Here is a 23,979-nt window from a genome sequence, read left to right on the forward strand (position 1 = left end):
CTGCTTAAACAGTGTGAGTTTAAGCCTAGGTCTTTGGAACCATCATTAAGATATGTATTTTACAAAGAGGTTCCATTCAGCTTCTTTTTTTTCTCCCTAGAAACAATCTACTACACTGAAAAGGATTAGTGAACAAAGTTAACTTTCTTGAACACATTATAATTGGAGAAGGATATTGTGTCTTATTCCCCATAGCACATTTCCAAATTCCCCATTTCACATGTTCCTTTTCCTCCAGTCTCTTCCAGCCTCTTACTGGGGTTTCCCATACTGGGGGAATATACTGGTGTAGTCTGTTCACCATTTGTCCTAATCTTCCTCCTCTGCCTCTAATACTGCTACCTCTTTCTTTTTTTTTCTTTCTTCTTTTTTTTTGTCTTTTTGTCTTTTTAGGGCCATACCCATGGCATATGGAGGTTCCCAGGCTAGGGGTCCAATCGGAGCAACAGCTGCCAGCCTACACCACAGTCACAGCAACGCCAGATCCGAGCCACGTCTGCAACCTTCCCCACAGCTCACAGCAACACTAGACTCTTAACCCACTGAGCAAGGCCAGGGATCAAACCCACAATCTCACGGTTCCTTCAGATTCGTTTCTGCTGCACCACAACGGAAACTCCATGCTACCTCTTCCTTATGCATCACAATTTCACTTTGCCCAAGACTTTCCAATTTTCCATATAAACTCTTAGGGAGAATTTAAAAGGACTCTCTTGTTTCAGATGCTGATTTTTCTTAGTGGAATATTATATTTAACTTTTCCTAATTACAGACTAATAAGGACAGCTAGAGATACCAAGAATGCAAAAGGTAAAACTGTGAATGATGAGGTTCAAGACAGGCTATTTCAAAATATGTCACCTTAGTATACTGAATATTTTAAGGGGAAGGAGTTTATGAAAACAGCAGAAGCAGGGAGGTCACTCTGACCTTGTCCTACACCTTCCCGCCTAATATAGGTTATGACTTCATTACCTCAGCTGGGAGAGGTGGCCTCTCTATACCAGGAAAGGAGCATCCCTATCTCTGGAGACTAAGATTGCCCAGAAGAATTCAAACAAACAGGTCTTGCTAAATTTGCCTGAGATTTCTACACTTACCTTATACTCTTTAACCTACTGTATTTGTACACAATTGCCCACTCTTCATCAAACCCAGCATGAAAATACTCAAGGCTAATTGCATTCTTGGGTCTCTACTTTCTTATGAAGGCTCCTATTGTTACATAAAACTTACATTAAATAAATCTGCATGCTTTTCTCCTCTTAGTCCATCTTGGCCAGTATAATATTCAGAGCTAACCAAGGACCCTAGAAGGAAAGAAGAAAACTTTTTCCCCTCCAATGGAACATACATTGAAAGGCAGTACATTTACCATAGAAATTTTCCATTTGGTGGTTGAGAAAATCAAGCTGTACCTTGCAAAAAATGTTATTCCTTAAAATGTAGCTGGCAAGTATCTCCCTACATTTGGGAAAAGGTAGATCCAGAGCTGTGTATTGATGGAGTGTTCTGGGTTCTTTACGGAAAGAAAATTCGATGGGGGGCTATGGAGAAAGACAGATGACTACCACCAGAAACTGACTTTGGAGATAAGTACATCACAAAATGTCCAAAGTTTTTTTTTTTAATACCTTCATTCAAGGAAAGAATGATATTGAAATGGCTGGAGGACAGCAGGAATTAACTTTTAATTTGTTTTTGGATGTATTACCCAGGAAGACCAATTTATTTCATGAAACTACTGTTCTTACTTGTGAGCTTTTACTTGTAAAAAGAAAACGAATTTGATTAGCAAATAATTGACATGATCTGGGCATTGCTTTGCATTATAAATTGCTAAAAATAAAACCATTCTACATTTGCTGCACTCCAAGATAAACTCAATCACAATAATCATCTGCAATACAATGTACTTCCTATGAAGGAAAGTATTTTAAAATCAGTAGAAGTGGTAACTGAGTTTGTAAATGATTATTTTAGCACCAAGTCAAAAGAAGATGTTTCCACTAGTATTAAACTTCTTCCCTCAAAAATTAAATTTATAAATGAAAAAAAGCATTTGGAAAAGAAATGTCAAAGGGGAAAGACTTTGGAGAAAGGTAACTGACTAAATTTTAGACAAGCCAAGTTGAAGAAATAATGTGAAAATTAAGTTGAAATGTCCAGTAGGCATTCTGCAGAGAGATTTGTGTAGAAGCATACCTTGAGGCATCAGGAAAATATAGTTGATAACTCAAAGTGAGGAATGCCAAGCAAAGAGCCAGGCAGGAAAACTATTAAGGATAAACTTTTTAGAAACATTCATACTTAAAGTCTAAAGGGTAAAAAAAGAAGCCATCGGGTAACAGGAGGAAAATCAGAGCAGGACTGTGAGAGAATGTGGATTCAGCAAGGTTAGAAGCCAGAGTCCAAGGGCATTTAGAGATGCTGCTGATGAAGTTGATGCAGTCATTGGGTGAGGACCACACATTCCAGTAGCTCCACAGAAAGGACAGAGCCCTGTTTGCAAGTACTCAGAGTAGAAAGTGAGGCCAGGCAAAAGCTACCGAGGGCTAATCCTCCTTAAAACTAGAAGAGGGGGAGCTAGAGCTTTCAGAAGTGAGTGAGAAACCAAGAGCTTTGGAACAGTCATAACAAAATGGCAGGTAGGCCAAATGCCACGGAGGCAGGAAGTTTAGGGAGAAGACGACAGGAAAGAAGGAAGTAATCAACGGAGGTGCACATGACCTAAGACACAGAGCAGCTCCTCCCAGATGGTAATGACCTTTGCATAAATTTGGAAGTGAGGGAAGACAGGATTGGGATTCAAAGAAAAGAACAAAGGACATAAGTAACTGCTACAAGAGTAAGGTTAGGGTTGCACATAAGATTAAGAAAATGGCTTGCAGAGCTGCAATGATGGCCAGACTATGTTTATGTGAACCTGTAATAGGCTCAGCCTATACAATTTATGTTTCTCTTTTCCATTAAACTTGACAGATGGAGGACAGAAGAGAAAAGAACATGAGCTCATGTTCTGCAAGTGTTATCAGTGCCATTTGGGAAAACATGAGGCAGATCAAGGGATAAGGGAATTGTGGGTGGAAAAACTAAATTTCTAATATAATGAAGACTTGAGAGAAAAGAGAGAAAGGAATATGGTGCAACGGAAGGCAGCCAGTGATACAGATGTGACAGGCAGGCTGGAGTGATGACTGGTTACAGTGATGGCAGACAATGATGAAAGAACCTCCTGAGGAACAAGGAGAGATCTCTGAAGCAGAACACCATTCACTGTACTCAGAGTCTGGGTTGCTGGTAAATAGCTGTGCCATCAAAGCAGGCAAAAAGCCAGGTGATGGAAGAAAAAAATCAGCTTTTTAACATAGAAATTGAAATCATCAAAAGGTAAAGGACACAGATAGGCTAGGCATTAAAAATCTAAGCCATGAGCAGAATACTGGAAGGTATGAAAAGCAGTCAGTGATTTTATGGCATACAATAGGAACTACTTCTCTAGCACAATGAATACCCAAGTTTTCACACATACAGACAGAATTAGGTGCCATCCATGCACTGAGAAACCCAGCTATTCCTACACACACCCAACTTCAAGAAGACCCAGTTAATATTGTATTCTTTTTTCAATGATTTTATTTTTTTCCATTGTAGCTGGTTTACAGTGTTCTTTCAATTTTCTACAGCATGGTGACCCAGTCGCACATACATGCATACATTCTTTTTTCTCACATTATCATGCTCCATCATAAGTGACTAGACATAGTTTCCAGTGCTACACAGCAGGATCTCATTGCTAATCCATTCCAAAGGCAATAGTCTGCATCTATTAACCCCAAGCACCCCATCCGCATGTTCATTGCAGCACTATTCACACAAGCCAAGACATGGAAACAACCCAAATGTCCATCAACAGATGACTGGATTAGGAAGATGTGGTGTATATACTACTGATACCACTCAGCCATAAAAAAGGACGAAATAGGGAGTTCCCCTAGTGGCGCAGTGGTTAACAAATCCGACTAGGAACCATGAGGTTGCGGGTTCGGTCCCTGCCCTTGCTCAGTGGGTTAATGATCCGGCGTTGCCCTGAGCTGCGGTGTAGGTTGCAGACTCGGCTCGGATCCCGCGTTGCTGTGGCTCTGGCGTAGGCCGGTGGCTACAGCTCCAATTCAACCCCTAGCCTGGGAACCTCCATATGCCGTAGGAGTGGCCCAAGAAATAGCAACAACAACAACAAAAAAAAAAGACAAAAAAAAGGACAAAATAATGCCATTTGCAGCAACATAGATGGAACTAGAGACTCTCATACTGAGTAAGTCAGTAAGAGAAAGACAAATACTATATGATATCATATATCTGGAATCTAATATTATATTCTTAAAGTTACTAAACCCTCAAACTTCACTGGGTTTTTACATTTTTAGCTCTTGCTTCCTCTGACTGTAGAACTAGCACATTAATGCTTAGTTTTTAGTCATCTGGAAGCACCACATAGGGTTATCCTAATTGACTTTTATGAGGTTTTTATTTTCTATTTGCCTTACTTTCCTTAAGCTACAACCACAATGGAAAGGATAGTTTTAAAAACAAAAATGCTAATGAACCTTCTCCTGCTAATAGAATATATTTTATATTAAAATAAGATATGATCTTGAACTCAGTATGAGTACAAGCATTATTCAGCTTGGAACTTCTGGAATTTATTTTCCTCTAGATAAGATTTTTATCACATAGCCACGCTATAGAAAGAGAACAATAAGCCTACACATGGCAAGTGTAGCAATGGGTAATGTGTGATATCCAGTGTATTACTGCATTTACATCGATAAAACGTTCAAGGAGGAATTCTCATGCATGTGTTATACATATTCACTACTTAAAATACAATAGAATGGAGCATATTGCACAGAGTACATAAATTCAGTATGTTTTGTTTTAGGTATAATAAACATAAAAATATTTCTCACAGCAGTTTAATATAAATGCTTCTGAACAGAGTAGGTTACATAACCATGAAATTTCCAATGAAAGGAGGAAAAAACAAATGGTAACTGTGTGAAGGGGTGGAGGTGGTAGCTAAGGCTATGATGGTAAATCACTTTGCAACATTTACATGTATTAAATCAATATGCTGTGTACCTTAAGCTTACACAATGTTATGTGTCAGTTACATGTCAATAATGCTGGAAACAAGTAAAATGAAAGGGAACACGAAAATAAAACACAATTTCCCTCATTCTAGAACATCACAGGCATCTTTTCTTTTTATACATTATCTTTCTGTGATTGGTATTTAGAAGATAGTATTTAAGAAATAATCCCTAAAAATAGGCAATTCAGAAGATGAATGTGCATGAAGAGAAAGTAGCAATGTTGTAAGATTCATTCAACTTCAAAAATATTCCCCTACTAAATAAAAGACATAAATGTGATTGTATCTGTGACTATGTCAGTCATCAGCCCCTTGTCTTTGCTTTTCCAATCTGCTGTTAAAAATACCTTCTTCCTTCACTGTGAAACCCTGACAGGCAGAGCTGCTTTCTTACTTCAGAGGAATTACTTTCATGAAATCAAGGTAATTAATCTATTTTATTCCCTCAGTGGCACTCTAGCTTCCGTAGAGCCTAGATCCTAACAATTAACTTTTGTTTAAAAATATTTTATAGGACAGTTTTTAAACTTTTATTAAATAGAAATGTCATACATTAGAATGATGAACTAGATAAGGGGGAAGTTCCAGAAATTACTGAACCTTGATTTTCTTTAGTTCTTGACCCCAGCATTTCACCTGCTTTTGAGGAATTGACACCCAGTTTTGGAGAAAAAGCTAACACACTTGAAACAGAACAACTTGGTCTGAAATGAAGGGGGCCAGCTAAACATGCATTGCTAGTTCCAAAACGAGGGGCTTGATCAGCCTGAAAAAAGTGACAGGATGAGCTGATGCTTAAAGGGGCAGGGAAAGGCAGGAGGCATCACCATTCTTGATCCTAAAGGGAGTTAACCATCACCAGACAAACATCCATTGGTCCAGCAAGATAGCAAAACATACACCACACCCAAAGTTGCATGCAGAACCTCCCCATATCCTTATTTTTTGCTCTTGGTGTGCTTTACTTTTTTAAGAACCAAATGCCAATGCATGTTATATAAAATAAAATGGAAGATTCACTAATTTTTGGTGAATTTCATCAGTTTAGATAATTCTGAGCAAATGAATTTTAATGGAATTTACTTAGTAAATATTGAAACTATAAAAAAAAAAAAACTGCCCTGAATGAACTACACAAGGCAATAAGGAAACCTGACTCTGCACTTTTTCTAAAGGGGTAGTATGCAGACTTAGCTGAAGATAGCTGTGATTTGCAGTGATCTAGATGCACTTTGTCATACCATTGAAAAAGAACCAACGTATATTCTCATTTGAGGAATTTTCCATTTGGGGAATATTTTTTTCCATAAGCAAAATTTTAAGATCCTAAGGAGCCTTTCTAATCAAATCTGCTTTCCACAATAGAAAGAAAACCTTAGTGGTTCACCTGACATAGCAGCAGGGCCCACCATACGGCACAAATGCATCTGGGATGCTTGTGTTCATCACTGCAGGAAATAGCTTTGTTGGAATTACCATGTTGGGCATCATCTACCTCTCAGGAGAATATAACAGATCTCACATCACACAATAAAAGGGGAGGTCCTTATCATTCATCTTTCTTAGAAAGGGACATCATTTCCAATGTATTTCAAAGTCAGTTTTTCCAAGTGGCATTAGTGGTATAGTCATGAGAATACCTGTGTTTCAAGGTCAGATCCTCTGAAAAGGAATTTAACCTGGATAGAATTCCCTAAGGTGTGGGTCAGGGCCTGATCCATTTCTAGAAAGAAACCTATACTCTCTAAGTCCTATACTTAGTGAGAAATGTGAGTTGCAGTACCTCACAGAATCCATGAGACATTCTAGGGTCAAATTAAATTCTAAAAATGTATCCTCTTAGATATAAGAGAAGGAGGCAGAGTGGCTACACAGTCCTCACCAAAACTAGGAGTGAGTTGCTAGGACATGGCAGATGTCCTAGACCATGTGTTCTCTGTGTTGCCTGAGGAATTCTGAAAATTTTTACCCAAAGGAAGGAAGCGTTCATCCATAGGAATTTCTCTCTTGTATAAAACAAGGTCTGAACAATTTGACCCCAGATAAAGCTTCCAAACCCCAGGATTAGACAGTTAGAGTAAACAAAAGACCAATAGCTCTCATAAAGGGGCCCTTCACCTCCCCCTCAAATTCAGCATGTTGGATTTTCTAATTATAGAATCAAAGTGCTATTTAAAGGTTTGGCCTTTCAGTCCTTGGAAAATTAAGTTGCTGGAATAAAAGCAAGAAGTTCACAAAGGCTCTCCAGTGTTTACGTCCATCATGCTAATTCAGTCACTGGGGGTTGACAAGACTGCTCTGACCTGAGGTCCTGGATGCTTCAGAAGTTGGATTCATTTCCATTAAAATTAATTTAACTACGTCTTTTAAAAATACTCCAACTGTATAAAGCAAGAAAGATCTTGTGATCTTCCTGACAACAAAGGAATTATCCCAGCCATTCACCATTTAGGCTATCTAAGACTCTCTTAAATTGTATGGAAACTCTCAGTGCATCTCCCCAGCCCCCAACCTGTCTCTTTGGAAATTATAAGTTACAGAGGGTTCCGGATGGAAATGCTGAAAAATTTGGTTGCGATGATTGCTATACACATATAAATATAATAAAATTCAGTAAGTAATTTAAAAAATTGTATGGAAACTGATCTTGTATTACCACAGTGCTCTATAACCATGAACCCTCTAAGTAAAAGCAAGCCCTTGTTTTTAAATTCCAACTCCCATTTTAATCAAAATACTTGCGTTATTTTTTTAAAAGAATAATGGAGTCAGAAACTGCTATCTTCTTCTGATTCACAGAAAATCTTGTTCTTCAAACCACAAGATAATAAACAAGCCCTTAGGGCAACTTAAAAAATAGAGCAGAGAATAGGATGCATAGCTCAGATAATAACAGAATGATAAGTAAGAAGAATACATTGTGATTATTAAGCGTATTTCAGACACTATGTGAAATACTATATGAAGTAGTTTATAATCACTACCTTGTTTAATCCTCCCTACAAGGTAAATACCATAATTTTTGCATTTTTACAGATCAGTTTTTCCTTTTTAAACCTAGAAATATGATGTCAAATTTGCCATTGTCCTTTAGCAACAAGAAGTCATTTTTCACTTCTATTTTCTTCCATCTGCCATATACACTCACATGGAATTGCTATAACTGAAGTAGTTGCTGAATAATCCTCAGACACAGCTTTTGCTCAAATGTCTGACCCCAGGTAATAATTTTAAGATTATCTCACCATGGTCAACATAAAGCACAGGTTTAAGATGATCCTCTCAGTGTTTCCTGTACTACCTGCAACATAATCACCAGATCTGTTTGTAAAAGTACAAATTCCTGAGCCACTTCATAAATACAGAACCAGAATCAGTGGGGGTCTGGGGATGTGCACGTTTGCCGAGCCCCACAGGTCATTTTTAAGCACATTGAATGATCAAAACCATAATATCTACATGATTCATATTTTCATTTTTGTACATCAGCTTTCTTTGATGAACCATATTTTATCAGACTCAGACAAGGCACTTTATTTTTATTTATTTATTTTTTTTTAGACAAGGCACTTTAAGTGTGTATTAAATAAATATTCATTTGCTTTTCTTTCTACTCCTAAATATGATTTTGAATGAGGAGTTCAGAGATACTTCTTTAAGTTGATCTCATATCAGAGACTAGGAAAGAAAATAGTGATTAGGGTGTGTGTGTGTGTGATAAATACTGCTAACCCACCAGGCTACACATGATTAGAGATGCAAATACTTCCATTGAATTTCCCTCCTCAAATGATAGTCACAGAAGGAAGAGCAGCTCACCAGGGCTCCAAGGCTATGAAAGAAACCTGGATTTCTCTGAGTCTTTAAATATTTCTACATGGCCCATGAAACCTGATCATTTCTTTTTTAAAAATTTATCTTAATGTGGCAGGTAAACCTCAAGGATAAAAATGGTCCTACCTTCATATATACCTATTAAAAATATAAAAGCGCCAATTTGTCCTAAAAGACATGTTTACCGACTCTGAATCTTATTTGATCATATTAAACATAACAAAACAAAAGAGTATCACAGCTTACTTATATGACCAAAAATGCTCATTACTAAAAATTTCAAAACAAACTGTTTATTCCATCAAGGAATGGAATGATTTAACTCATTCCCCAACTGGAGTTTTTTTTTTTTTTTTTTTTGGTCTTTTTGCTATTTTGTGGGCCGCTCTCGCGGCATATGGAGGTTCCCAGGCTAGGGGTCAAATCGGAGCTATAGCTGCCAGCCTATGCCAGAGCCACAGCAACGCAGGATCCGAGCTGCGTCTGCGACCTACACCACAGCTCACGGCAACGCCGGATCGTTAACCCACTGAGCAAGGGCAGGGACCGAACCCGCAACCTCATGGTTCCTAGTCAGATTCGTTAACCACTGCGCCACGACGGGAACTCCCCAACTGGAGTTTTAAAAAGACATTAATTTACTTGGTGATACAAAGATAGAATACACCTGACAAGGCAGTAAATACAGATTTTGGTGTTTAGAATACATTTTATGAGATCATCTATCTCTCAACACTTGGGTAACACCTAAAATCATGATCCAAGACTTAACTCTACACCTGAATTAGATCATCACAGTCCATAAACCCTGCAAGGTCAAGGCCATGGCATTTACTGTGCCTTCTCATTCTCAGAACCACCTGTCCATCTTCTCCCAAGTTCTCTGAGGATAATAAAAGTAGAAGAAAAGAAAAGAAAAACATCTCACTAGAATCAGATCTTTCTCTTGGAAGTTCTCCTCAGCTGGAGGCATTTCTTCCCTTAGTCACCCAGCCCCTTTGAAAGTATCTTTCCTCATTTGCTCTTTAATTTCCTGTCATATTATAATTATTGGCTTCTTCTCCAACAACTACCCTGAGAACAATCTTAGCCAAGCACATTGGATTGCATAATATTTTTCATTTTACATCAACCTATTCTTTTCTAAGCATTGCTTATTAATTTCATGCTAATTCTACAATTTATATTTAATATGATTTATCGAGAGCACTTCACATCCCAATACACACAGCTAAGAAAACCTCCCTGCCTGGAGTTTCTATCATATCACGGCAGCTCATAACACTGCTTATTGAACATCCTAAGAACATGATTGATATAAGTGGTATAATTTTTCTCAATGTCTTCTCTTTTTTTAACAAGTATATCGACCGTCTATGGGGGTATTAGAAATAAAAAGTGTTAGGATGTTTCCAATGTGGGGAATACAGGCTATGGAATAAAAGAAGAAGAAAATACAGTTTACCACTTTCGGGCTCACTGACAAATAGTGAGCAATGGTATCACAGCTCTGCCCAAACCTCTCTCACACCCTTTTCAGGGAATGTCAGTTCCAACCCTCAGCTCAGCCAAAAGTAGGACAAGTTTCCAGCTATACAGGTAGCAAGTTTTTCAAGGTAACTCTCTGGAAGCAGCCTTTGAGGATTCTCTTCCAGATTGTCACCAGGCAGTGGATGTCAGAGAAGAACCCCTCTGGCACTCAGGTCTTGCTATTATCTAAGAATAATTGATTGCAAACATTTCTCATGGAAATGGATCAAACATTTATCATGGAATGGATCAAAGAGTAACTGGTATCAACCCATGCCAGCACCTGAGATGGGGGCTCCACATGGACTACTTGGCCCAATGCTCGTTCTTAGTGAGTCTCATATCAAGACTTCTGGCTTTCTTTCTAAATGAAAGAAGTGTTCACTTGCTGAATGTAACCATTTAAACCATACTAAAGTTTTGTGACTTGGTTTGGTAGTTCTTTCTTTTCTCTTTTTAAAATTACTGAAGTCCTGAAAACCAGACATAGGCTGGGCCTCTCCTGATATATGCTTATCCTCAATACATTCTGTAATTGTTTTCTGCAATGATGCCATTTGGGCAGATTCTGTATCTTCCTTGAGCAGGCAGACAACCCTCCTTTGGTGAAGTATTATCCTATAATTAGCCTTGGGCAAATTCAGGAAGAAGGCAAAAAATTGTCATAAGCAGCCTCAGTCTTTTTCTTTCTAACTTGTTGGTCCATTCTTTATTCTTATGCTTATTTCAGTCTCTGATCCATTAAAAAATCACTACTACATTCTCTGATCCTGTTCCCAAGAAAGGCTCTGACACGAGCCTTTGCATGCTCATGCATATTTAATTCATATTTTGCTCACTTCAGAAGAATCTTAATTTAAGTCCCATTTCTTTTTTTTATTGAAGTATAGTTGATATACAATGTTGTGATAATTTCTGCTGTACAACAAAGTGATTCAGTTATACATATTCACATATCCATTCTTTTTCAGATTTTTTTCCCCCTATAGATTATCATGGAATATTGGGTAGAGTTCCCTGTGCCATAAAGCAGGTCCCCAAGCATTCCATACAACATACTGTGCATATGCCAATTCCAAATCCCCTATCCATCCTTCCTCCAACTTATTTCTAATAAAGTTTGTTTCATTTTAATTAAAAAAGTGGAGAAAGTAAGAAATAGGTGGTTGACACACATGTAGAGATTAGAATAGCAGTTATCAAGATGCAGGATGACTGGCCTCAGATTTCTTGGTCTTTCATAACAAGCAGGTATGAAAGTAAATGCATTGATGGCTAAGAAAATGTTCATAGAAAACAAGTGTCTTTTCAAAGACTGCATCCCAGAATGGACCATAGGAAACTTTGGGGGTAGACAAGTTGCTGTGGAGAAGCTATAAACTTCAGTAATAAAAATCTAGCATGTGACTGGTATATGTAAGGAGAGAGGAGACATTATGATAGATATCAATTCAAAGCAACCCTGGGTATAGAACTTAGTATAAGCCCAGCTGCTTCATCCCATCCTTTACTTCCCTGCTTTTCATTAGTGAGAGCATAATCTTGAACCTTGAACTAAAGCAAAGGTATTAACCTGCAGAAATTTCACAAATATTTTATGTAGGGTGACCAACAAAACAAAACATAAACAACAACACAAAACCCACAGAAGTTTGTTTTAGAAGTAGATAGAACCTCTTTGTTTCCTGCTCAGCTGTTTGGGCCAATAGAGAATAAATCAGGTCACTAACATAGACCTGGCTTCTTACTCAGACACTAATTAGGAAGATTTCAGACAGAGCTTCTCAGGGAGTAACCTGCCTTGCACAACTCATAGAGAGGGAATGCACAGGAACTCACATTTATCAATGAAGCACCTATCACGTGCCATATATGTGTGGACTAAGATGATATTAGGTATTAGTTGAAATATTTGACAAATTAGAATCCTGAGGCTCACAGAAATAAGGTAGCTCATCCCTGGGATCACTAACCACTCTGAGTGTCAGATAAACTTTGCAGAGAAAGCATCGTGTGGACGTGAAAAATATCACAATCCCCTACATGTGGGAAAATCATTCTAATTAAATGCTTTATTTCGTAGATAATTTACTATATTACCAACACTGTAGAGCTTAACTAACCAAAGATCTTAAACTATTTTCTAATTAGAAACTTAGAAAAATCTATGTACTCACATTATAAAGGTCACCCAAGCCTCTATTTATCCTTAAAATCATACCTTCTCTGCCTTTAGACTGTATGTTTTTTTAAGGGCATGCTCCTGTATACATTAACTTCCCAACTCCAAGGCATTTTGTTTAAAAAATTATTCCTCAGAAAGGCAACTGACTAATAACCAATGATGAACTATATCTGACTCAGATAATACCTAAATGAATTTAGGCAATATGCAGTCAGTCTGGACTAAGATCAGTGATAAAATCTATCAGATTTCTATAAAAATTTATAATAGTTTTAAATAGAAGTATATTAAGCACAGCATGTGCTAGTGAATGATATAGTTAGCTCCTTTACAAAAGAATAGATTGGAATGTTTATAAAATCTTTAAGCTTCTCTCACCTATATTGCTTTAGACTCATGCTTTGCATGTGAAGATGACCTTGCACGTGTCTAACCATCTCATTATCCCTCAGCAGGATCTATGAGCAAATCTGAGAACACTATTGGATTTTAAGCATATCTCACAAGCATGTTTTCCCCATCAGTTTCAAAACTCTTCTTCAAAATCATCTATAATAGCACATAATCTTTATCACATGAGCATACATAATTCTGGCCAGTTTTAATTAAAAGATAAAGCTTATTTATAATTACTAGTATATTTGCATACTGATAATTAGTTCATTTCATTTCTAACAGGAGTTCTAGAGAGCGGATAAAGCAAGACTTTGGCTATCTTATAAACTACTACTGTGCTTGGCAAATCTCTTCTTCATAGATCAGATAAAGTTAAACTTTAGTTCAATTTAGGTTAATTTATTCTCTCATTTCTAATTAGTCAATCTACATACAAGAGGTTATATGCTGGCATCACAATCTTTGTTTCTACCTAGTTTGCTCCAACTGAATTACCTTTCAACACACAGTGTGAAGCTTTCTCTGCCCTCCAGGAAATTCCTAGTTACAACAGCAACAAGTTCTTGCTCACCTCTTATTCCATTGAATCCTCTGGGATGCTCAGCACTCTGGGCAAAGACCTACAGGCTAGAAGAAGGAAGGATGGAGACAGAGTTGGGAGGTGCTCTCCTGGTCATCCTAACCAGGCACACTGCACCACTCCCTCCATTGGGAAATGTCTGGGAAACCAGGGCGGGAGGACTGGCATTATTGAAACTGGGGGGAGTTCCCATCGTGGCACAGTGGAAATGAATCCAACTAGGAACCATGACGTTGAGGGTTCGATTTCTGGCCGAGCTCAGTGGGTTAAGGATCTGGAGTTGCCACGAGCTGTGGTGTAGGTCGCAGATGCGGCTCAGATCTGCCATTGCTGTGGCTCTGGCTTAGGCCGGCAACTACAGCTCCGATGAGACCCCTGGCCTGGGAACCTCCATATGCTGTGGGTGCGGCTCTAAAAAGACAAAAAGACAAAAAAAAAAGAAATAAAGATACTGGGAAACACACAGAATCATCTTAAAGAGAAAACTGAAACAAAATCAAGCGATTTTTTTAAAAATCCTAAGCCTTATTTTTATTAATAAAAAGCAACATGCTCTTCATGTAATAAAAAATTCAAACAATCAGAATACTAAGCAAAACTTAAAAGCACCCCTCCTGGCTTCCCCAGTACCCAAGGCTGGCCACTCCTAATTGTTTTGTTATTTCTTCAGATATTTTCCAAGAATATATGATTATATAAGAGCACATATTTTCACATCACAAAAAGGAATATGATTTCCATATTATTCTACAACACCCTTCTCTCTGAACACACTTTTCCTCCTCACATCAATATGCACACAAACTTTTCATACATATAGGCAGAGATTTACCTAGAGTTACTTATTATTATAATTATTTAAGCTAACCAGTAATCAATTAACATTTAACATTATCAAAATTTAACATTTCTCTCTTAATGAACATTTAGTTTATTTCCATTTTTTCTATTATAAACTACTGTCATAAACATCCTTATACACCTTCCTTTGGACACAAATGCAAGTATATCTACTCAATAACTTTCTGGAAGGCAAAGTTCTGAATAAAAATTTACGCAAGTTTGGAGCTCTCTAGTGGCACAGTGGGCTAAGGATCGGGCATTGTCAGTGTAGTGGCTTGGGTCACTGCTGTGGTGTGGGTTCAATCCTCGATCCACATGGTGTGCCAAAAAAAAATTTCACAATCTTTTATTTCTTGTTTATAATGATTTTTATTTTTTCCATTATAGCTGGTTTACAGTGTTTGTCAATTTTGTACTGTACAGCAAGGTGACCCAGTTACACATACATGTATACATTCTTTTTTCTCACATTATCATGCTCCATCAAAAGTGATGGAGATTATAGATCCCAGTGCTATACAGCAGGAAAAAATTGCACAATCTTAATTTTAGTGGGAAACATTAAACCTATACCAGTTTATACTCCCTGGCGGCAGAGCATAACGGTGTGTGCTTTCCCACATCCTTGCCATCACCAGGCACGAGCAACATCTTAACCTTTTGCAATCTGATTGGGAACAGGGAAGTTTTAAATAAAAAACTCTGTATTAACACATCATCAGTACTTACCCACAGTTGACATGCATAGGCTGACCATGTCCCTTGATAGGTTTCTATCTCTGCAATAAGAGTATACAAGCCATTTCATATTTGCTCCTCTTGTTCAATCTGCCAGATGATGCTTTCAATGTCACCATGTGATATTTATCACTATAACACTGCATAGTAGAAACACCTAATTATAGAGTTTGAAGAGCCCTGGGAGACAGGGTCATAGAGGCGTCCAAGAGCTGTCTCTCAAATACCTACAGATCTGCTCCAGACTCATTTCTAAGCACTGTCCCCAAACACTCCAGTACATTCCACCATGACCCAGGAGCCAGCATGCTTCCTCATCTGCACATCAATCTGAGTAACTATTTACTAGCTTCTACCAGTGAGCAAGCTACTCAACATCTCTATTTTTAAATTTTTTCTTCAGTGGAATGTAGAAAATAAATAATACTTATCTCTTAAAACTGATGTAGAAATTAAATTATGTATACGAAGTAATATTATATATATGGCATATAGTAAATGCGTAAAATTGATATTTTTATATCACTGTGTTTTTACACATATGTCCACCAAGAAAACAATGGGTCTATTTTACAAATTTGAGAAAGGAAAGAGACTGATAATTCTCTTCCCTAAACTTTGAACATGTGATACCTAGAACCAGTTTGAAATCAATCTATTCCAACACTACGTCAGTAAGGATGTTTTCAAAAATCAGTCAATCAACAGTTGCTTCTGGAGGATAACGTGAGAAAAAGAATGTATATATGTATGTGTGACTGGGTCACTTTGCTGTAGGGTAGAAAATTGACAGAACATTGTAAACCAGCTATAATGGAAACAATAAAAGTCATTAAAAAAAAAAACAAAAACAAAAACAGTAGCCTCTGTCTAGTGCCCAGGATTTCTGAGATAAAAGTCAGCTAGTCCCCAAACACTCCCACTTGTAAGATTCCTCTCAACTCTAACTCCAGCCTTCCCTCAAGCCTGTATAAGAATGTATGTTTACTTTGTTCACTCTGCTTTATAAATACAGCTTTCTTTTGCTTAATAAACAATATATTCATTTTGTTTGAGTGGTGGCTTCTTCCTTGAATAGCAGATAAGATACATCTGTATAAAAATCATAAGATTAATATACTCTCTATATTTGCTCTATCATAAAATTCACCTCCTTCCCCTTTCACTATGGAAATGTCAATCTCTACAATAAGCTAGATGTCATCAAAGGAGAATGTTTTGAGAAATGAGAAAGAAAGGCTTACTGATTTTTCAAATGTTATTATCATCCTCCCCAAAAGAAAGTAAAAACTATTTCTGGGTAGGGGATTACTGCAGGTCAGTTCATGTGAAAATTCGTTGTTCCTTCCACATAAGTCAATCAAGAGAGGAATGGATGTTTGATTTGGGTCCCCCTACATATTTCCTCTTAAACAAAATTAGCTGTAGGTCCCATCATGGGTACCAATGCACATGTGCATACACAAATCCTCAAGCTGCTGTCTGTATGGCTCATTTATTGGAGATACAAATCCCTTCGTTCCAAAGATAAGTCTGCTTAGATTCTGGAACTATCTCAGCTTCCTTGTTTTAGTTCCATCACTCCCACTCCTAAGTTCCACTCTACCTTGCTCTCCATGGTGCCCCAATGTCTTTCACTTTTTCATGTCTTTGTGCTTGTGAAGCTTCCCCCTTTGTCTAGTAATACTTTGTCCTCTCACTTTTCAAAACTCCCACTCCCACTTATCCTTCAAGTCCAACTCAATTGTCTCATGCCTCCCTAAAATTTACCTCTTTCTCCTCCCTCCTCCCACGACTCTGTATATGCCTCAGGTTATCTCCTGCCACAGAATCCTATTTTATTTACCTATCTCTCCCTCTGTTGAGATTCTGTATCTCTTGAGAAATGTGCTTATGATTTGTTTTTCAAGGCTTTTATCCAAGAGTTTACATATCAAGAGACATATATAGTATTTCTACTCACATGTACTATTCATATAAAAATCCATCTGTAGTGCATAGTAACGAGAAAAGAATTTGAAAAATCAGTGGGGGATTTATTTTTTCTCCTCTTGATTGATTTTGGTGTGATTTTTGCACACTTTAAGGTACAAACTGATTTCCCCAATGGCAATCAAAGATGTAAGAATTTGAAAGATCAGATCAAATGCTTTGCCTTTTGCCTTGACTTTTGTATTCAAGGTATAGGGGCTTGGCCATATTGACAGTCCAGTAAACAAAACCTTATCAGTAATCAGATCCATGTCATTTTGCACAATTGTTCAATATAGACAAGGCAGCAATGGTACTGAAATCCCCATTTGACTTGGGATCCACAAGTATCTAATGTGCTGAACATAGTGGCTCAGGCCATCTTAGCCCTAAAAAAAACTTGCACAAATGTCTAAGTACTAAACATTCAGTTAATATCTGCTGAGTATCCATCATTTTTATATTCACCAATTAAGGTACCCCCAGGTATATCCAAGTAGCATACTGAAGAAGCTCTTGCCACAGAGATTTAATGGAATTAGTTCAAAGACAAAAATTCTCTTTGCACATTCAAAATTTTATTTAATGCATGAAATATCTGAAAGCATATTAGTCTTCCAGGCAACTGAGGCCCCTCTTTAAGGGGGGGATGGGTAGGTTAATTAGGACTGGGTAAAGGAACAGTTTAACAGCATATAAACTCCTAGTGAAAATGTCATACATTCCATAAATTTATAACATGCATTTCCTTATGAAATACAGACTACATCCATCTAAACATAGAGGAATACAATATTACTTACTCTGGGACATCAGGTTTTAAAAATCACCCAGCTGGCCACCTTGTCTCTCTGCTCTAATCCACATATTACACACCCACAGTGAGGACAATATTACCCTGAGCAGGAACCTGTAAGGACTCTCTATGACCCACAAAACATGCCCAAATTGAAGGCTGCATTGAAACGAATTCACAGATTGTCTCCCAATGAAGTACACAATACCTCTCTTACTGCCTGCTAAATATAAGCTCCAATTCAGGGAAAGAAACTCATTTTCTGAGCTCTTAATACATATATACAAGGCATCATTTAATAACTGAAATAAATTTTCTCACTTACTCCTTATAACAGCCCTGCCAGGGAGCCATTATGTTTTAGATTTAGAGATGAGGAAACTTAAGCCTAAAATGATAATGCAACTTCTCTAAGTCCAAACAGGTTGAAAATAATGTAGCTGACATTTGAACACTGATTCCAAGCCCTCTTAAATCTATAGCTGTATTGAATAGCTCTGTAATATCTGACTTCAGCACTCATCTCTATCCTCATTAACCAGCATGGTGTTGGATACATTGTAATCACTCAAATGTTTGTCAAATAAATAAAACAAGATCCTATGGGTTTAGTCTGTTTGCTTTTTGACTATATTGACAAAGCCCACCTACCTTCAACCTTCAACACTTTTTTTCCGGTTCATGTTCTTCCACCCTTTCCATGACTGGCCTTTCCAGCTCACTTCAATCTTTCCCTAACTCACAGTCTATGCTAGAAAATCATAATTAGTGCCCAAGATCCTTGTAACATTTATGTATTTGTTGTCCTTCTTTTTCATTTATTTTTATTCACATGGTCTCATTAATTCTTAACTGTTGAATTCTTTGCCCCCTCTAGCTGAATGTCTGGCCTCCAGCGGTAACCAATAAGAGGCATTTCCTGTGCTGGAGTGTATCCTACTTGCCTGCAACACTGTGAGATTAAACTATTTGTAAGCATTGCCATACTGATAATACAGAGAAATTCTTCAAATATAAACAGTGCCTCTTTTCTGTGTACAAGTTATTATTTTAACTTTAATATGTATTTATTTAAGAAAACAACTGAGTAGCAATTTTGGAACCCACTGCATCAAAGGATCAGAGAACTGAAGTGTGAATTCAGACACTGGAAGCCTTGACCTCAGGGTAGTACAGTGTCTCTGAGATACACTATCTTTCCCTTTCCTGACCCAGAGAACTAGTGAGAAGGTGCCTTTGGCTGCTTTATTCTCTTACATAGAAATGAATACAACGTTCTAATAGATTGCTACCCTTTTGCCCTGCCTTTTCCATTGTGGAATATTTTTTTTTAAAAAAAGAAAAGACAAATGTATTTAATATAACAGTAACCTTTCCTTCTAAGCGAAAGGAAGACACTATCTTAAATCTTTATGTAAATGTAGCAAAAGCACATATTATTGAAGAGAAAGTCCAAAGGATATCATTGTAATTCTCTCCTTTTTACAGCATTTCAAATGTTCTCTTCTTCCAAATCTAGGCTTTGGGGCAGGGGTAGGGGTGATAGGGGTGGGGGTGCTGAAGTGAACCATGACGTTTGGCTCTCTGAAAGCTCTTTGGCAATTTAAGGTCCAAGCTAAAGGAGACTCATAAATGAATGGAAGTTCCTTTAAAAGAATTTATAAGAGAAAGCCAACAGGCACATGAAAAGATGTTCAACATCGCCTATTAGAGAACAGCAAATCAAAACTACAATGAGGTATCAACTCACACCAGTCAGAATGGCCATCATCAAAAAGTCTACAAATAATAAATGCTAGAGAGGTAATGGAGAAAAGGGAACCGTCCTCCACTGTTGGTGGTAATGTAAATTGGTGCAGCCACTATGGAAAAACAGTATGCAGGCTACTTAAAAAGTAAAAAATGGATTTACCATATGATCAAGCAACCTAACTCCTGGCATATAACTGGAGAAAACTCTAATTGGAAATGATACATGCACCCCAATGTTCACTGCAGCACTGTTTACAACAGCCAAGACTTGGAAGCATTCTAACTATCCATCAACAGAGAAATGGATAAAGAAGATGTGGTTTATACAATGAAATAATTATTAGACATAAAAAATAATTATTAGACATAAATAATTATTAGACAAAAAATTATTAGACATAAAAAAATTATTAGACAAAAAAAAAACACAATGCCACTTCCGGTGACATAGATAGTCCTAGAGATTATCATACTAAGTGAAGTAAATCAAAAACAAATATTACACATCACTTATATGCAGAATCTAAGAAAATGACAAATGAAGTTATTTATGAAAAAGAAATAGGCTCACAGACATAGAAAACAAATTTATTGTTCCCAAAGGGAAAAGTGAAATGAGGATAAATGAGGAATTTGAGATTAAGAGATACACACTACTATATATAATACAGATAATCAACAAGGACCTACTGTATAGTACAGGGAAGCATATTCAATATTTTGTAATAGCCTATAATGGAAAAGAATATGAAAAGAATAGATATATAATCATTTTACAAGTATTAGTGGTACTGGAAATTGTTTCATTTTATTGAGGGGGTGATATTGTTCCCAAATTTTTGCAACTTAATAGTTGTAATTTTGTGGTTTTTTTTTTTATGACAAGTAGCTTAAATCAGGATTCCCCCTCCCCCACTTTGTTTCTGCTAAATTAGAAAACTGAATTTACAATTATAGATCACTCTTATTTTTAGTAAATGATTATTGACTCTAATAGTTCAGGATTCCCATGGGAAGGAGAGGAGAAAGTTCCATGGGTGAGAGGAAAAGTGAAAGAGAGAGAGGGTGACCAAGAGGGCCTTTGGTGACAGAGACTACATGCTCACTAAACTCTGCTCCTCTCCTTCCTTAAACTCACAGCTACACCATGTTTCCCAACTTCCGTTTAGTTAGGTGTGTTCCAGTTGCTGAATTCTAACCAACAGAATTGGGCAAAAGAAGCATTCTACTTCCAGACCCTGTCTGTCCATGAAGACCCTCACAGGTCATTGGCTGTTTGGAGTGAATATGGCCCCCAAGGTGAGCCTGGGCATCAAACTAGTAACAGTGAAATTCACAAGACCAAAAGAGCCTAGGCCTGGAATTACTGCTTGGAGAAGAGGTACCCAACCAGACACACCTCACTGAACTCTGACATGAGTGAGAGAGAAATTGCAATTGGTTAAACCACTAAATTTATTTGCTACAGCAGCACGCTTTACATTAACTAACATACACACATTGGAAGATGTTTTTAGGAGTTCCCATTGTGGCTCAGTGCATTTAGAACCCGACATAGTATCACTGAGGATGCAGGTTCTACCCCTTGCTTGCCTCAATCACTGGGTTAAACATCCGTAGCTGCCACAAGTACAGGTCGCAGATGTGGCTCAGATCTGGCTTTGCTGTTGCTGTGGCATAGGCTGGCAGCTACAGCTTCAATTTGACCCTTAGCCCAGGAAATTCCATATGCTAAAGATGTGGCAGTAGCAAAGAAAAAAAGAAGATGATGATGTTGTTTCTAGAGTAGGACCAGTTGTATATGGATAATATTAAAAGTATACAGTTGGAAGTGTGGAGTTATTTAGGAAAAATAAAAGCCACTTCTATTTCAATTAGTTCTGAGGACTCATCTAGATGTGAAAAAGGAATCAATGCTAATGAACTAAATAAACCACAACAACAACAACAAAATGATCAAGAATTATTACCCTGAACTAATTTCTAAGTAGGTTAATTCATTAGGAGCAATGGCATATATATTACCCATAGAAACATTGACATCCCATTGCTTATTTCATTGAGTTACCAAAAAGCAATTTATAATATTCAGTGACCATCACTTTAAAGACTACTGTAAAAGACAGATGTGTTTTCCAATTTCCACAAAAGCATTTTGTATCTTGTTTGTTCTACTTGTGGTATATTTATTTGGCTTCCTAATTTCTTAATCTTTACTTATATATCTTTCCCCCTTCTTTTTTAACATGTATTTCAGATAGTATTCAAGTAACAGAAAGCAAAAAAACAAACAAACAAAAAAAAAACAATTACTCATATTCTCAATCCCCAGTTGCACTCTTTAAAATCTACATCATCCTTTGGTCCTTGTTCATGTGCATGTTCAATATTTGCATTTCTACCCTTTTATCACAGATGGAGTTTTAGAGACTACATTTTCTGTTAACGAATGTCACATGTATTTCACCAGAATGCCTTCTTTTCTCCTGTATATTGACCTATCCTGCTGCTGCCACCTCACCCCCACCTCTACCCCAAATCATCCCCAATGTTTGGTTTCCTCATTGACTCCTTAAATTGCTGCTAACACAAATAAATATCAAACCCATTGAGAGAGTTTTCCTCTTCTTTTTCTTTAAATTTTCTTTAACAATACTTACAAGACTTAAGAAACCTAAGATATGAACAGGAGATTAAATCATTGTCTATGTATACGAATGCCACTGCACAGCACTTTTTGTTATAAAGTGGAATGGATTATAAATTAGGATCTTATGTACATTTCACAAGATAATTCAATTATTAACACTTTCTTTCTGTCTGTCTGTCTGTCTGTCTTTCTTCTTTTTTTTAAAGGCTGCACCTGCAGCATATGGAAGTTCCCAGGCCAGGGGTCAAACTGGAGCTGCAGCTGCCAGCCTATGCCACAGCAACACCAGATCCAAGCCACATCTGTGACCTACACCACAGCCTGCAGCAACATAAGATCCTTAACCCACTGAGCAAGGCCAGGGATGGAATCCACATCCTCAGAGAGACAATGTCAGGTCCTTAACCCATTGAACCACAATGGGAATTCCTCAATTACAAACATTTTAAAGAACCTTGTTACAGAGTTTTCTGGCATGGACTTCATAGGCAGATAGAGATCCCAGGATATTACTTTTAACAATCCTTGACTCTTATTTTGTGCTTGGTTTGAGCATCCTTCCAGGTATAGAGGGGCAGGTCTATATAAGCCTCATGAAAAAATGATGGGCCCAGGTATTCAGTTGGACAATGTAGAATTCTGTGTCAGCCAATAAACTTCAATACTCTTGGTTGTAACACTTTAGCAAAGAATCATTTTTAAGAGGTCAGACTACCCACTTAGACTGCTCAGATCCGAATGCCAACTATGCCACCAACAAGGTCCTTCCTTCTTTCATACCCTTGTTTGTGGGGTACATACCTAATATGTACATGAGATATGGCATACCTCATAGATGTATTGTAAGGATTAAATCAGAAAATTTACCTAAGTATCTTAAGATAGCAACTGATATGTAGTAGGTACTAGAAAAAAGTTCTCTAGGCAAGGACATTATAAATATTGAATGCATTTCTTTTTATAAAAGAGAAACCCCCAAATAGTCAAGTAATACCCTGGTATGCCCACTGCAATGACTGTATGAAAACAGTATCAATCATTTAAAGCCAATTTTCAAATTGGTGGCCTGCAGGTTCGCCCCCAGAAGTGTATGGTTTAGCCCGTTTGCATATATAGCTGGCTCTGCTTCTCTGGTTGACACTGACACATATTCTCTGAGAAACGTCTAATTCCAGAGAAGCAGAGAAGCTTTGGAACAGGACAGAGTTGTGTAGAATATTGACTTCACCACTTCACTCTGGGCACATTTATTAATCTCTCTGGGCTTCATTCTCCCTTATCTGTGAATCTGAAAGGTACCCCCTCACTGCACCATCGTGATTGGCTCATAACGCATATTTAATATCATCATTACCCCCTCCCTTTTAATATGTTTCAGTAAGTCATAGCCAAATCTACTATGCCTAGTTTCATACCAAAATGTTAACAGATATAAATTCTAGTCTATATCTTTATTTTCTCATTTTCTTTTTCAGCCAAAATTACATCTCAAAGTCTCAGCGAAGGCTGGATAAACTGAGTGCCAATGCCATTAGAAAGGTAGAATAAC

The sequence above is a fragment of the Phacochoerus africanus genome, chromosome 2, assembly GCF_016906955.1.
Source record: "Phacochoerus africanus isolate WHEZ1 chromosome 2, ROS_Pafr_v1, whole genome shotgun sequence".
Taxonomy (NCBI): Eukaryota; Metazoa; Chordata; class Mammalia; order Artiodactyla; family Suidae; genus Phacochoerus; species Phacochoerus africanus.